Source organism: Lycium ferocissimum, chromosome 10 (assembly GCF_029784015.1).
Source record: "Lycium ferocissimum isolate CSIRO_LF1 chromosome 10, AGI_CSIRO_Lferr_CH_V1, whole genome shotgun sequence".
Classification (NCBI taxonomy): domain Eukaryota; kingdom Viridiplantae; phylum Streptophyta; class Magnoliopsida; order Solanales; family Solanaceae; genus Lycium; species Lycium ferocissimum.
Window position 1 is genome coordinate 9,870,258 of NC_081351.1, and position 15,004 is coordinate 9,885,261.

Below are 15,004 nucleotides of genomic sequence, written 5' to 3' on the forward strand. Positions count from 1 at the left end.
AAAATCAACTACAATCCCCACACAAATGACAACACATATATATATATATCAAAATATACTTAAATCCATTTCCAATCGTCTCTTAAAATAACCCCAAATCATTATCTTACCCTTCATCAACTTACCACTTCCATGAGTATCCTCTCTTCACTTAGAACCACTAAAACTCTTGATAATTAACTTAAATATAAGGTAGAAATCATTTACATACCTTGAGGGTCTAAGATTCCAAAGACTTCAACTTCAACTTCAACTCCCTAGCTTCACAACCTTGAAGAAACCTAGAAACAACATTCCTTCTTCTTCACAAGCTTGGGTTTACGGGGCTCGGATCTTGCCAAATCTCCACTAATATGATATAAAATGTTGGGAGTAAATATACTAGGTTTTTTCTCTGACTTGGAAGAGATAAAATGAGAAATAGAGTCATGGATCACATATTTATACTTGGAAATAAAAAGTTCCAGCGGTGCGGTTCGACGAGCGGGTCGACGACCCGTCGACTTGCTCCATCGACCTGTGCCTGCAGATTCAAGGCTGCGAAAACACAACGACGGTCCGTCGACCATGTCGACGACCCATCGACAATGATTGGTGTCTACAGATTTCTCAGATTCAGCTCAAATCGCGTCGATTTGATTCGTTCAACTTCTAATCCTGCAAATTGTCAGGAATGCCTGCTGGTACCTTTGTACACGGGGTAAGACACTTTCTACCTCCAAACTCGGGCTCGGGTCTTTATTCCAAAGGCATACCCAACTAGAAAACCATAGGTTCTCCTACGACGAAAACAAGAGGTGTAACATAGTATTAGTTATGTAATCTTTTATCGAAAATTACACTCCCTCCATTTCAATTTATGTGAACCTATTTCCTTATTAGTTCGTGCCAAAAAGAATGACCTCTTTCCATATTTGGAAACAATTTACCTTTAATCAATGATTTATAGCCACATAAAATATATGTGACTCATTTAACACCACAAGTTTAAAAGTCTTCTCTACTTTCTTAAACTTCGTGCCTAGTCAAATGGGTTCACATAAATTGAAACGGAGGGAGTATTAAGGATTGTGGTGATCTATATATTTTACACATTTTAAATCAATCATTAACAAGTAGTATTAGTTATGGAATCTTTTATCAAAAATTATATTAAGGGTTTTCAATCCAAACTTTGCTTCTCTTATGATTTTTGCTACTTTCTTTTTGATAGTATTGGTCTCGTTTAGAGTATCAGTCTAGTCACTCAACTAATCGCAGGCCTGGGGTCTTTCGTTTTTAAAGAAAGTGGATTCGCTTTACCTTCGCTTACCGTGAAAAGAGCTGTCGTCTTTAAATCATCGAAAAAAGAAAACAATGAACCGCTCGAAAGGGACCACACAGCAATGGCTCATAACTGGAAAACAGAACAACAAAACTACGGGTTATCAATCCTAAACTAAGGGTTTTCAATCCTAAAATAAGGGTTTTCAATCATTAACAAGTAATATTAGTTATGTAATCTTTTATCAAAAATTATATTAAGGATTGTGGTGATCCATACATTTTTACGCATTTTAAATCAATCATTAACAAGTAGTATTAGTTATGTAATCTTTTATCAAAAATTATATTAAGGGTTTTAAATCCTAAACTACGGGTTTTCAATCCTAAACTAATTAGCAAATAAATAAATTAACAATTAAATATAAAGATTAATAATTATAAGTCAAATAATTAACAATTAGCTAGCAAACAATTAACATAAATAATTAATAAATAAAAAATTAACTAACTAATCAAACAATTAACAAATTATTAACATATAATTAATAAATAAACAATTAACTAACTAATCAAACAATTAACAAATTATTAACAAATAAACAATTGGCTTAACAAAAACTAAATAAATAATTAGCTAGTCTAAGAATTAAAACAGCTAATCTAACAATTAACAAATACTTAAGTCGCTAATCTAACAATTAACAAATACTAAATAAACAATTAATAAATAATTTAAATTAATTAAAACCCTATAAAATACGACACTTAAACCTAAAGATAACAAGTTTCCAAACAAACAAAACTTATTTCGGGGCACTTTAGAACCCCTAAAACAACGATCCAAACGTTTAGGTGTAACTGATGTAATGAGCCGACATTATTGTACGCAAAAAAAAAAAATATTAAGTTCTATTTAAAATATTGATATTTCGGCGTTTTGAAACATGACTAATCTCCAATCAAAATACGGAAAAAACGTGAATTTTTAAAAAAAATTGGCCAAAGAACAAAGGCAAGGGAGCTGGGGGCAATGTATATTATCCTCTTTAACGCACGAATTTTGTGCGTGAAAGGACCTAAGTTTTAACTTTACACTTTGGTCGCTTTCCATGCGGGGCAGTCGTGCGTGCTTAACTCTTTTTTTTTTTGGTGTTATTTTTTTTGGTTCAACTTTTTTTTTTTTTTTTTTTTTGTATCACAAAAGTTGCGGACTCGTCGGCAAGGAGGACAATGGGAAGCACCTGAAAGTCTCCCTTCTATAATAGTAATAGTAATAGTAATAGTAATAATAATAATAATAATAATAATAATAATGTACTCCTAGAAATTGTACTACTGTATTTCTTTACCAACAGAATGCCTTCCTCAAATTTTGAGCTCAACTCATCCAAAAAAGCAAAGATGATGAAAAACTGCGTTTATACTCCCTTTGTCCCATATTCTTGCAGCGCTTTTCTTGTCTGTTACTTTTTAGAAATCATAAATAAAAAAGAAGTATTTCTACGCTTTTCTATCTCTCTCCAATAAATACATTCTAATCAATATTGACTATTTTCAAGAACATTTAATATTAAGGGTAAGATAGAAAAGATTTAATTAATTTTATCTTATTTTTGTAAATGAACAAGTAATTTGGAACATATATTTTTAATAATGTGGCAAGTAATATGGAACAGTGGAAGTATTGAAGAAACAAAAATGGGTTTCCTATATTTGACTTTAACACAGAATTAGAGGCCAAGATTCGGAGATTGGACAGGTGTACAAAGCAGAACCTATGATTTTTTTTTTAATTTTAATAGTTTTTTATCCTATAGAACTTAATTGTATTTTAGAAAAATGAATTCCTGCGTATTTTTAACCTAAGTCAAACTAATTAGTCTTAAAGTTTTATTAGGTTTTGTTGCGGGGTGAGGGCGGGGGAGGTGATTATATGGGAAATTATTAAACAAATTCTGGTTCGTAAAGGTTTGGGAAAACAAAAAAATTACCGTATAAGTAAAAGTGAAAAATGTTATAAATATTATTTATTATTATGGATGTCTATCTTTAAGAGAAATATTAGGGTTAGTGACTTTGGGATCAAGTCACTTTTTCACTATAAATATAGAGGTTAACTATAAATTGTAAATAGAATCCCTAACAAGAGAAATAAGATGTATATATATTACCTATAGTTCTCTGCAATATTCCTTTTATTGCTTTATTATTTTATAACCCGTTATCAGCATGAGATTCTGCATTGAGCATATTTTTAAAAGGTCAAAGGCACGTGTTCTATAAATCCACCTACTTAACAGTGGTATCATATTGATTTCTCAATCTTGTGGATAGTTGCGGTTGAATTGCAAATCTTAATTTCAATATATGAAACTTATCAATAAGTATGCCGAATTAATTAAATATGGGTCCTTGAATTCACACATAGCTTGAAGCTCTTTTATGGATATTGATGTTTACACATATACTGTTTAACCATGCTGATCCTAATGATTAGTTCCTGTATATTGAGATTTAGAAAGATCTGTTTAGTTTTCTTTTTTATAATACAATCAATCAATGTCTTGAATATGTTTAGAACGACTTTTATATTTGGAGTATCAGCAGGGTTTGTCACTTCGTATGATAATTTTTGTTATCCATTTAATATTTTGCTGAGTTTGCAACCATCGGAATCAGCAATATTTTCATAGGTTTGCCATGATTATCATAGACATATTTTTTATATTATATGTATATCTCGATCTGCTCTGAAGTAGCGATGTATTTTAAAAAGTAGCTATTAAACATCATAATTTTACATGGTTAAACCACGTTCGGATGATTATGTACCATTCCCGAAGAATGAGAATAGTTGACAAATGTTACAAATACAGATCCATTCCCTGAAGTGAATATGATGATATTTAATAAAGATTATAAATACGGACATGCTCTTAGGCATGAATATATCAAACCTTAGCTACGAGAGAGGTAGAATAATTGAGGGAAAAAAATATTCTATGATTTACTCCCGAAGTAGTAAACTCGAAATTTGCTCCCCGAAGTAGCAAACTCAAAAATGCTCCGAAGTAGCAAATTTTGAACTCTCACCGTTGTCTTTACATGTCCATTTAATTATTGTTCATTCATGACACCGGCGATGTCTAACTAAAATTTCTTTAATGATACTAGCGATTTCCAAGCAATATTTGGTAGCACAAAATTAATGATCAAGGTCTCTTGAAGAGCCTAGTTGTTCGTCTACAAGGATCATGACACCGATGAGTGTCCAAACAATATGTGATTACGCAAAATAAATTAAAGAAGCTCGAGAAGAGCTTATATAGTATTATGTCATTCGTTTTAGATTGTAATATACCAAAGGCGTTACGATGGAAACACAAGTTGTAGTAAACCCGAAGTTTACTAAAGTAAATAGCTATCATATTGAAGATATAAATGATTGGAGGATTAAAAATCTTCAAAATCAGAGTAGGTAAGAAATATCTATGTGAAAGGTTACAAGCCTTATTCTCCAAATTGTACTACAGATATAAGCATGATGAAATCACATGTCACGATAACCAAAAGTTTATCAATGCGAAAAAGAATTCACATCATAGTAAACCAGAAGTTTACTAAAACATATAGCACATGGTATGGTAAACCTGAAGTTTACTAGTATAAATAATTTATTAGTCGGCATGAGCAGTTGGTGATCCCTATTCAAATATGATGTGAAGATTGTGTATTTGACATATATTGAAAAATTAGAAGATTCTTCAAGAATTTATTTTTGTTGCTTGTTCTCATGATAAGTTGAAATACTGGCTAATGTTGGAATAAATTTTTTTAAATTCTGAAAAAATATCAAAGGTGAATATGGGCCCGTTCACCTATTATGTGATGTCTCAAATAGATGCATCGATAAGACAGTCACATGTGTTTTTATTGTCAACCTGCAGTTTGATATATGCAAAGTTACTTGCTCAAAATAATTGAGTTGAGAGCACAATTTTCAGATTATGTAATCAAAATAATTCATCTTGTTAATGCTAGTTTATATTCAAGCTGGTTTGGCGTTGAATGCCTCCGATAAATAGCTAAACCATTGTTTATGAGAACAAAGCTTTATGTCTTTGGTCCGAGATATGATATATGGTATACAACATCACTTGTATCTTGAGGCCAATAAATTATGATAAATTCTTCCCTCACAAGTGGTTCAGGGTTAGGAACCAGATATTTCCATCTAACAGTTTTTTGTATGTGGTATACGATTAATTAATCTACCATGATGCATAAAGATGGATTCCCCCAAAGAAAATGGAATGTATGTTAGTTTTTCTAACATAAAGGGGAGAGAATAAGCAGCTGAGGAATATGTTATGAATTATATATCATTGGTATGATCCTAATTCAAAAGATAATTTAACTCAAATGCTAGAAGTATTTGCTGACCCAAAATTAATTTCTAACTTCTGCTGCAAAAGACTCCTATTAAATTCATGTCCCTGAAGGACAAAGTCTAAAACATGCATGAAGCGTAGTAGACTAATCGGTTCCAAACGCAATAATCATTGAAAAGAAAGAGGAGCAAATGATTAATGATCATTATAAGGAGAGCAATGTGCTCTTGAAGAACTGCGACATAACACTTCATGAAACCTCGTATGAGAGGTTAGGTACCTAAAAATAATAGGAGTGATGAGATCTGAATAAGTTATGTCACATTGTGAACCGATACAAATGATATATCGTCGACGATATCTTTGGTTCAATATAGCGCAATATTGTAAAAGATTGTGAGAATCTAAATTCTACATCTATTAAAGCATGCTAACGTAGAAATTATTATCAAGTGAAATGATGAATCTTGGTAATCGTAAAGCTTATTGGACCTACTTGTCCGGACAACGAAGATGTCACATCATTTAAATAGAAATAGATATTGTCACATGACTATATGAATTACTTGACAAAATTATATGAAAATTCTTAAAGAATTTTGAATGCAAAGCATATACAAGTTCTAGTAGTTTTGTTCATTATTCTTATATGAATTAAATCAAGCAAGGTGAATGTGATTTAATCACCTTAATGAATGTTTAATGACTAAGGGTCTATTTATCTCTACGTCTTTGTGGAAATCAAAATCTGTCATATGGTTTGTGCAAGTTGATGACTTGAGAATTATTGAAACTCTTGAAGAGTTTTCAAAAGAAATAGATTATCTGTTGAAAGAAGTTGAAACGAGAAACTTACAAGATTTTTTGGTCCTGAAGTGCCATTTCTTTATGCAATTGATGTATTTATATATTTTGCTATGACTATGAGGGATTATGGTCATACGATGTTGTTTTACATGATAGTCAAATCATATAAAGATAATATCTGTTTATAAAGCAAGTCAGGAATGCACTTGGAGTGTTTTCAATAATATTATATACCAATGCAACTCTATCCAAAGACTGAAGATGCAGCAACATACATAGCCCAACTAAAGAGAGGATTCATAAAAGCATAAGGCATGTTTCACCAAAGTTGTTCTTCACACACTAGCTCCAGAAGAATGGTGATATAAACATGCAAGAGATTTGTTCGAGCAATAATATATCGATTTATTCACAAGTCTCTAGCAGAATCGCAACTTTCGAGAAGATGGTGCACAAGGCGAGATGTGAAGATTCAAATTTTTGGATTGAACTTCTCATCAGGGGGAGTTAATACGCGTTGTACTCTTTTTCCCTTTCAAGGTTTTTATCCCACTGGGTTTTTCCTTGTAAGGTTTTTAATGAGACAACCAAATGGCGTATTATTAGAAATGTGTACTCTTTTTCCTTCACTAGAATTTTTCCCACTGGGTTTTTTTTTTCTAGTAAGGTTTTAACGAGGCACATTATCTATAAAATAGACATCCAAGGGGGAGTGTTATAAATATTATTTTTTATTATGAATGTCTATCTTTAAGAGAAATATTAGGGTTAGTGACTTTGGGATCAAGTTACTTTTTCCCTATAAATATAGAGCCTCTTCTCCATTGTAAATGAATCCCTAACAAGAGAAATAAGATATCTCCTCTCTTCTCTCTTTCTCTGCAATATTCTTTTTGTTGCTTTATTATTTTATAACAAAAAAATAATTGTCCAAAGACAATCTGCCATAATATTATCACCCGTAAGTATTTATTGTCCCCTTATAATCATCAAAGCTTCTTTTCTCTAACTACAGAATTTTCTAGACGTGTGAAATAAAATTAAAAAAATTCCTTTTTCCTCTAGGGATCCTTTTGTTATATCCCGTATTTTGTACATTGGGGCATTCCGAGCTAACTGTGAAAAGTTAAGGACAAGACTGTTTCGGGGTACGAGGTAGAGACTTTTAACCTCCGATTTTGTTTTGGGGCACAAGTTGCTTATAATTTTATTGGTATGGAATATTAAGGAAATTGGGGGCTAGAAGTTGAAATAAACATTTCATGAAAAGCCACAAGGTGGTCGTGTGGCATATGTGGGGTACCACCCATGGCTTGGCTAATTTTGATTGATCCAAGCCATGAGTGGGGCATGGTACACTTGTATGCATCATATATGTAGATAGTGGATGACTAGCAAGACATATTATTCATCTTTTACACACTTAGAAGCTTAGAGAAACATGGAGAAAAAAGGAGAAGCATATTCGGCCATGGCTGGCCGAATTGATTTTCATGGAAATCGATCAAAAAAATATTTTCTTCTAGCTTTTCAACCAATTGGAAGGTCCTTATTAACGTGGAGTAGTTGTTGGAGCAAGCAAACCGTTCATTCTTGCAATTCTCAAACCCTAGCCAAGTTGAAGAACTAAGTGGAAAAGGTAAGGTTCAATCTTCTTTTTCATATGTTATGGATGGTTTGAGCATGTTGTAGTGTGTAGAAATGGATGAAATTCATGAAATTATGTATGTTGGTGTGTGGCCGTATAGGGGCTGTTTTTGGTAGGATAAGATGAACAAATTTTACTTAGTATTTTGGTTGTTGATTGTTGTGGATTCTATGATGCAAATGAAGGTTTGATGGTTCAAATTGAAGTTGAAATCGTTTGTGGGCTATTTTAGAAGTTAATGTGATTTTAGTATAGTTTCTTGTTTTTAGGAGAATGATGTTGTTAACATGTGGATTGTTGGTGTGGTTCATGAATTTGGAAGAAAGAAACGTGATATTGTTGTTCTTATTGAATTTGGAAGGTTTCGGGTGGAGTTATGTTGGTTGGGTTGTTTTGAATATTGTGCGGATTGTTTGAAGTGTTCTTGAATCTCGTTTGAATGGTTTCGGATTAGTACTTGAATATGTGAGCATTGGTATTGGCTTGATTGTATGTGGTTGATTTGAATGTAAATGGTATGTCGTCGAATTATGTAGAAAAGAGTTACTAACGTTAGAATGCGTTTTGAATTAATTGTTGATGTTGTTAATATGGTTGTTGGTATTGTTGTTGAAGATTTGGCCGAGTTGAATTCTCGGGATTGTTGAATTTATAGGGGAAATGCTGCCCAAATTTCTGTAGATAAAGTGTTAGCTTGGGATTGGATTCCTAAGTGCCTATGACTAATGTTTAGTATCTAACGACGTTGTTGTAGATCTTGAGAAGCCGAGACTTAAGTTCGGATTAGCTTAGGAAGCGGACGAGGTATGTAAAGCCTATCCTTTTTTTCTTTTGGCATGTCTTAGTTGCAAGTAAGATATGATACGAGCCTCGGGGTAACTCCATTCATAAGATCCGAGCATGTCTACGATTCTTATTCACTTCTTGATGTTAGCGTTCCTAATATAGTTGAGTCATGGTTCTTGTGTTTTTTTGTATGATTGGATTTCAAATGTTGTATAAAAAGTTTTGTTCCTAAAGGATCCTATGCCGAATAAGATCCCTAACTTTCATAGACGGGCTCGGATCGCTTCGATATGTTCGTAGAAGATTCCATAACGAGTAATGCTCGTAACTTTCATGGGCAGGCTCGGATTGGCTTGATACATGTCTACGATCCCTAAGATCCGCCTTGACATAGTTCTAGTGGCATTTAGAACGAACTTAGTATGGCTATCATCCCGACCTCTGAGCATGGTTAGTCTACTTATCTATTGAGTCTGTAATGATGATTTTTATGCATATGGTTACTCACGACTCGCTCGTGCATCTTTGTTGTTACATCCTTCGCCGAGTCCCGGGCCGGTTATGTCATCGTGCGCACTATGCTATATTCTGGAGTATGATGTGTTACGGTTCACCGAGTCCCTCGCTAGAGGGCCGGGTTCCGTTTATATATATGTTATGGTGTTATGATGTGTTATGACGTTATGATGTGTTATGGTGTCATGATGTGTTACGGAGCTATGTTACGAAGTTATGAAATCTTCCGGAGTATGATGTGTTATGGCGCCAACAACAGGAGGGCGACCATATTCCCGAGCCCCATGCATGATTTGTGTTTTTAATAAGTAAGCATTTTGGTATTCGGATACCGCATTTACTTTACGTACTTCTTGTTCCGATTATGATCCGTTTCTCGTATTTCATGCTTTGCATACTCGGTACATATTTCGTGCGACCCCTTTCTTCGGGGGCTACGTTTCATGCCCGCGGTACGGATACTCGTTTTGGTGATCCGCCGGCTTAGGATTTCCATTCGGTATCTTGGAGCACTCCGTTGTTCGGGAGCCTACATTTTGGTACGTACGCCTTCGTTATATATGTATATGTATATGTCTATTCGGGGGGTACGGCGGGGCCCGTCCCGTAGCATATGATTACTGTTATTACTCTTAGGTACGTAGACACTTATGTGTGGGTTATGGGTAGTTCTTGTTCGGTTATATCCGTGTGATTTATGTTTTGGGCGGTCTCGTTATTGTGCGGGGCCCCGCCCGGCTTGCGTATGTATATATGTTTTGGAATGTTGTGTATATTATGACAGCCTTGCCGACTTCTGTGCGGTATATATGTTTTTATGCGACAGTTTGAGACGACGTCTGACCTCTGTATATGTATAAGTTATTTGTATGCTGATTCTGGTTAATGGGTGTGTACGAGTGCCTAGCTCGGGCACTAGTCACGGCCTACGGGGTTGGGTCGTAACACCTTTTTCAAAAACCAATAAAGACTAGGAAAAGTAGAAAACGGAAAAAGAATAAATCAATCACAGTAAATACACTACTTCACCTTCACTTCTCTATACATATTCTGCCTTTTGGGTCTTTCTTCCTCTCAATCAATTTATTCAAAAATCATCATCAATTCAATGGCATCATCATCATCAATAACACCACAAGAGAGCAAGATTTTGATCTTGAAATCCTCTGATGGAGAGGAATTTCAGATCGAAGAATCAATTGTCGTTCAATGTGGAACAATAAAAATAAGGTGGAGGATGATTACAACTTCATCCTCCTTCCAAACATTGATTCCAAAACCCTAATCGAAATTATCAAGACATAAGAAATTCGTGAAGACTAGCTTCAATGACCTGTTTGAACTTGTATTGGCTAATTATCTTCACATTACCACATTGATGGATCTCTTGTGTCAGTCGATTGCCGAGGGAATTAAGAACAAGTCGATAAAGGCTTTGCGAAAGATATTCAATATCACTAATGATTACATCCCAGAGGAAGAAGCAGAGGTTCGTGATGAACATAAGTGGGCACATGAAGAAGGAGAAATCGATGAGTCTGTGGATTTGGTTTTAGATTGATTGATTTAGGGGTTCTAATTAGTTTCTGGAAATAATCATCAAAGGTTCTTTTCTCTAACTTCAGAATTTTCTAGACGTGTGAAATAAAATAAAAAAAATTCCTTTTTCCTCTAGGGATCCTTTTTCAAAAACCAATAAAGACTAGGAAAAGTAGAAAACGGAAAAAGAATAAATCAATCACAGTAAATACACTACTTCACCTTCACTTCTCTATACATATTATGCCTTTTGGGTCTTTCTTCCTCTCAATCAATTTATTCAAAAATCATCATCAATTCAATGGCATCATCATCATCAACAACACCACAAGAGGGCAAGATTTTGATCTTGAAATCCTCTGATGGAGAGGAATTTGAGATCGAAGAATCCATTGCCGTTCAATGTGGAACAATAAAAAATATGGTGGAGGACAATTACAGCTTCATCCCCCTTCCAAACATTGATTCCAAAACCCTAATCAAAATTATCGAGACATAAGAAATTCGTGAAGACTAGCTTCAATGACCTGTTTGAACTTGTATTGGCTAATTATCTTCACATTACCACATTGATGGATCTCTTGTGTCAGTCGATTGCCGAGGGAATTAAGAACAAGTCGATAAAGGCTGTGCGAAAGATATTCAATATCACTAATGATTACATCCCAGAGGAAGAAGCAGAGGTTCGTGACGAACATAGTGGGCACATGAAGAAGGAGAAATCGATGAGTCTGTTGATTTGGTTTTAGATTGATTGATTTAGGGGTTCTAATTAGTTTCTGGAAACTTCTCTAATCATTATGTTTTTTTTTTCTCCCTTTAGTTTTATGTAGTTCAGGGTTTTGAGTTTTAAGGGAACATAGTATAATAACTATGGATTCTTAATTATTTTTATTTCCCAAATATTGTATTGTTACTTTTAATTTTTATTATCATATGTTTGGAGTTTACTTTTAACTAGAGAATGTACGTGCTTCGTGCGGTCATAAAAGTAAAAATTGTTAAATTATGTTAGTTGTATTCGGAATTTCGAGATAGAGAAAAAACTATTAGTAATTATATATGTAGTTTGGAAACAACATTATTAGTTATTGCAAATACTAATATTTATTACTAATTATATTTAGAGACTTTTGGAATATAGTAATGAAAAAGATTACCAATTTTATATAGAAGTAATTGTCACCTTGTCTTGTTCGAATCCAACCAAGTATTGATTTCATAAATAAAATCAAATAGCATAAAAATGTGAGTATCATTACTTATGTTTAGATGGACTTTAATAAGAAAAGAAAAAAATAGAAAAAATAAAAGTCTTTGGTTTAAGAAGTGCCACATCAACTCTCCAGAATGAATAAATTCCATCGTGAAAAACAAATTTAAAAAATATTTTTTACTTTTCCTAAAACACAATCACTAAATTTTAGTACATAAAGTAATCTTTTGACATCCAATTTTCATTTCTTACCCTTATTTGTATCTTCAATTTTAAAGAAAACTTTGATAGGCAAATTGGTTAGCGAGTTTATAATTCAAATTTCTTATTACAATTTTTAATATGAGACTCATTAGTATCATTATTACAATTTTCTTAATTTTCTTTTAGCTTCGGTTGAACTTTTTAGACAGCATGATTAGTACTCCCCCCCTCCGCCCCTCTTTTTTTTTTTTAAACCTTGGTTAAGCACTCCAAAAAAAAAAAAAAACACTCAGGAACCATAAATATTTTTGCCAATTATCAGGCTAATCCCCTTCATCTAGGGATTTCTTAAAATGCAATAATAAACTCAAAATTAGAAAAAATGAACAAAAAGATAATGCAACATATTTTGCTAGCAAATAACTGCAATTTCAATAATGCTAATATAAAATGAAAAAGCATAACTTTGTTCATGTAAGAGACCGTAACTGCTTACTACTTCACATGTGGATTCAAAACCTATGCACCTAATTTCTCTATCTCGATTGATAATATTCTGTAATTTCAGTAATATAACCTGTAAAGTTGAAATTCTGGTTATGCCTCGATCTTCAATCTTTTGGAACACTTCTAATATATAGTTACACAATAGTTTTTGTTGTAGCGCGGGTGCCTTGGAGCAAAGAGAGTTGATCATCATTCGGCAAAACACCAAACATACGAAAGAATTATTCGGATAAACCCAAATTATTTGTTGATTTTTTATTTCTTGCAACAGCTTTATTTAGCATCAAAGACTTCTATCTTCATCCCTATAAAGTTGGAAAAGAACCCACAAAACTCATTCAAAGAGAAAACGAAAAATAGAAAGATTAACACAAAAGATGGATTGAGGAGTCACCCAAATCCGAGGGAGGTAGAGCATCTGGGATTGTTTATTTTTTTGTCTATTTGTAGTCCAATTGATCAACCCGCTTTCGTAGGCACTGTTATTATCCATATGTCTTCTTGTTTCTCCTGTGATTAAAGATGAGAATTTTGTGAAGAGGAAGAAGTACACAAGCAATAAGAAACGCTGGAAAAAAAAAGAAACACGTAGATACAACAAAAGATAAGGGAAAAATTATCGACATACCATTATGAACTATAGATCAAACATTTTATTCATCGTTGACACGAAACTATATGAAGGTTATCTTGATCTAAGCAAGTAATCATGTCTTCATACGAAAAAATGTTGGGCGAAAAGGACATTTAGTCTACTGGTATTGGTGAAAAGTGAAAACGTAGGCATGGAGAAGAAAAGATGAGAATGAACCTAATAGTATATATTAATTCATTAATCCTCCACTATCACATTATTGACATTGATTAACAGTAATAAACCTTCAATATATCATCGGTTATCAGCTCTTATGCATTCTCTTACTAATAGTTATTGATCTTTCATTCCCTAAACGTTTTTTGCATTTACTTTAGTAATTGAGGAGATTATCTTTGAGAATTATTTAATGATATAAATATAAAATAGTATACAGTTACAATTATGACATAGTGGATTAAATGTGCTCCTCATTTAGTTTTGCAATTATCTCTTCCTTTTAGATTTTTAAAAATAATCTAAATGAAAGTATTAGGGAAAAAAGGCAAAACTCCACAAAAAGATAAGTAGCAATGGTGGCCATAAAAAGGTGTCACATCACCTTATCTATGCCTAATTTTATTATATATATAGATATAGATTTTGAAGGAGAACGTAAGATGGTCGTGTTAGAATTAAAAAAAATATGACTCCAATAAATAAAGAGAGAAAAGTTTAATATATTCAGGAAAGGTATAATATGCGGCTAGGATTGTGGAATTGTAAAAATATTTGGGAGCAAAGTATGATATCTATTATTTTAATCATGATTAAGACTTTATTTTAATTAATTAAATTTCAATAAATTTCAATTATTAATTTTAAATTATGCTCCCTTCATCTCAATTTAAGTGTCTTAATTTAACTGGGCACAAAGTTTAAGGAATAAAAATAAACTTTTGAATCTTGTGGTCCTAAATTAAAGATATGTGTGATGTACTAAAATGTCCTTTAATCGTGTGGTTATAAATTTGGCATGTAGGATATTTGAATTGCCAATTTACTAAATATAGAAAGAGACATTCTTTTTGGGACATACCAAAAATGAAAATAAGACATGGGATGGAGGGAGTAACATGTATTCCCAATCCAAGTAAAACTTAGGAAAAAAGTAAGAGCCCGTTTGGATGGGCTTATGGCTTTTGCCTCATAAGCCAAAAGCCATAAGTTAGGAATTCTAACTTAAGATTTTTGGTTTATTTTTATATTTTAGCTTAAAAATAAGTACTTAAAAGCACTTTTTTATTTTACCAAAATATAACAAAAATGCTTAAAAGCTAAATATTTTGGCTTTAAAGCACCTAAAGTAAGCTAATCCAAACAGGCTCTTAGCCTCCTCCAAATTTTTGTTTTATATTGAAGACCAAAAATAGGATTGCTATATTTGACATGACCACAGAATTAGAGGGCAAGATTCGACACGTGTAGAAAGCAGAACCTAGGATCCTTAATGTAATACTTCCAGCCTTTCGATTGGTGAAAAATGACAA

General features: G+C 33.0%; 1 long non-coding RNA gene and 2 pseudogenes across 1 annotated transcript; 2 read left to right on the forward strand and 1 right to left on the reverse strand.

Moving 5' to 3' along the window:
* The first annotated feature begins 10,432 nt into the window (after nt 1-10,432).
* Nucleotides 10,433-10,976, forward strand: LOC132032981 (SKP1-like protein 11; annotated as a pseudogene).
* Nucleotides 10,977-10,982: 6 nt separating this feature from the next.
* On the forward strand, nt 10,983-11,817 carry LOC132035111 (SKP1-like protein 1; annotated as a pseudogene).
* Nucleotides 11,818-12,780: 963 nt separating this feature from the next.
* Nucleotides 12,781-13,801, reverse strand: LOC132034556 (uncharacterized). The gene is made up of 2 exons (XR_009409146.1): nt 13,509-13,801; nt 12,781-13,390 (listed from the first exon to the last, which is right to left on the reverse strand). It is a non-coding gene; the product is annotated as an uncharacterized LOC132034556 (long non-coding RNA).
* Nucleotides 13,802-15,004: the final 1,203 nt, after the last annotated feature.